Source organism: Wasmannia auropunctata, unplaced genomic scaffold, assembly GCF_000956235.1.
Source record: "Wasmannia auropunctata unplaced genomic scaffold, wasmannia.A_1.0 LD334275.1, whole genome shotgun sequence".
Classification (NCBI taxonomy): domain Eukaryota; kingdom Metazoa; phylum Arthropoda; class Insecta; order Hymenoptera; family Formicidae; genus Wasmannia; species Wasmannia auropunctata.
The window spans coordinates 3657-5619 of NW_012028615.1; the positions used below are offsets into that span (position 1 = coordinate 3657).

Consider the following 1963-nt stretch of genomic DNA (forward strand, 5'->3'; position numbering starts at 1 on the left):
TTAAATAAAAACATCGACACTATAAAAAAAAGTCAATATAAAGTCATTCTTTAGTCATTTGAAATCTAGATTAGAAATCTAGATTTTATAATGTAAAAAATGACGTAAATTCGGTCAATTTAACGTTAAATTGATATTATTTTGACTTTTCTGTTCTTTGGGTCGATTCGACGTCTTTTCGACCAATTATTTCTTACTGGGTATATATGCATGATTAACTTTTAATTTTAGACAAATTTGGGGTTTTGGACATTGGTAACTTGGAAACAAGTATTTCTTGATGTCAAAACAATTTGATCGAAATGGCCTGATTTTTGATGTCAATTTCGATTCGATGAGTTTTCGATGACATCGACATCGAAACGACGTCGATTCGACATCAGCCTTCTCACTGGGTTACGGCTTACGAACTGACATACGACGTATTGTAGATAGCCCCTACGACTTACGTCTAGTCGTAAGTCATTATGCCATGTTTGTGCTTTGGCCCTTAGGGGGTACGACTAACGCAACTTTACCCGTTCTTTGTACAGTCGAACCTTTATAACTCGAATCTTAAGGAACTAGAAAATCTGTTCAAGTTATAGAGTTTTCGACTTATCGAAATTCGAGTAAAAGAGAGTTAACATCTTAGAACATATATTACTGGAAGAATTGCCTATACCGTCCGTGCATCGAGCTAAAGCCAACATCTGTGCGAGAAAGAAAGGTATAGATTCCCAATTGTAACATACGTTTTAGTCGGTGGATAGAAGCGAGCAATAATCTCTCGAAGGTTTATAATCGGATACCTTTTATTATTCACAGTGTTCTCGTCACGTTGAAACCGACATCAGAGTCCGAGCCGGTTTCGGCTGATGTCGGCAGCCGCCGTCAAGTTTCGTCGTCAGTGGCGGAGCGGGCGCTGGAGATAGTCCGCAAATGGATGGCGGAACAAGAGAGGCGTCGGAGCGGAGATTGGGCCGTTCCGGAAGTGGCGGCCGAGGAAGTGGTCGAACCGGAGAGCCCCAGGTTCGAGCCAGTAACCCCGCCGCTACCGATGGGAATGGAGGAATAAACTTTATATTTCAAAGTGTTTTTAATTATTTTATATATTGGTTTTATGAGCCTATTTTATGATTATTAATCACCAATGTCAAATATTTTATTTTAGTCATAAATTTAGAGGAGTTTAGTATCGATCCATTATACTTTCATTATATATATATACAGCATGTAAAGGATGAATGAATGAATGTGCGCGAATAAAATAAATAAAATAAAATGTAAAAACTCAATGAATATCGTTCCCAAGTGTTTGAAGAAGCCTTTACCTGAAATAGAAAATAAGAATAATATTTATGATGGGAAAAGTAATGACAATTCGGGCGGCCGATAAAAAATAAATATAATCCATGCGTTAGCATTTATTTTAATAATGGTTCAAGCATACATAGTTATTTTACAGTTACAAATTACAAAGAGAGGGTTCCGAAAGTAGGGCCAATCCATAAGTCACGTGATCATCTGTAATAGAAAAATGTGAGATTAATTTATAATTGTAAACCATGAATTTTCTTTTAATTATATACAAGAATCAGCATACATAGTCGTTTTGGAGTTTAATTAGCAAAGGTGTATCATCCGACTACCGGATGAATTGGCCGGTCACGTGATTATCTGTAACAAGGAAACAGAGCGTTATTTTAACGATGTGATCCATAAAATATTATTATTTTAATTAATTTAAAAGACATACCAAGCGGCGAAAGGCTCCGAGCCAAAGTTGTCATCATACCGATAATCAAAAAGTTAAAGAGTCAAGTTATTGCAAAAATGAGTTTGGTTTTAAAGATTTATCCACGCGAAACAATAAAAATAGCCAGGTAAAGCGATATAAAGTATGGACAAGACAGATAAAAGGAATTAATTATAATTTTAGTAGTTCGACATTGAGATGGTCGAACTTTGATAGCTTTGGGAA

At 36.0% G+C, this 1963-nt stretch overlaps 1 long non-coding RNA gene across 1 annotated transcript; it reads right to left on the reverse strand.

Moving 5' to 3' along the window:
• Nucleotides 1–1386: 1386 nt before the first annotated feature.
• LOC105458857 lies at nt 1387–1760 on the reverse strand. The gene is made up of 2 exons (XR_975587.1): nt 1586–1760; nt 1387–1506 (listed from the first exon to the last, which is right to left on the reverse strand). It is a non-coding gene; the product is annotated as an uncharacterized LOC105458857 (long non-coding RNA).
• Nucleotides 1761–1963: the final 203 nt, after the last annotated feature.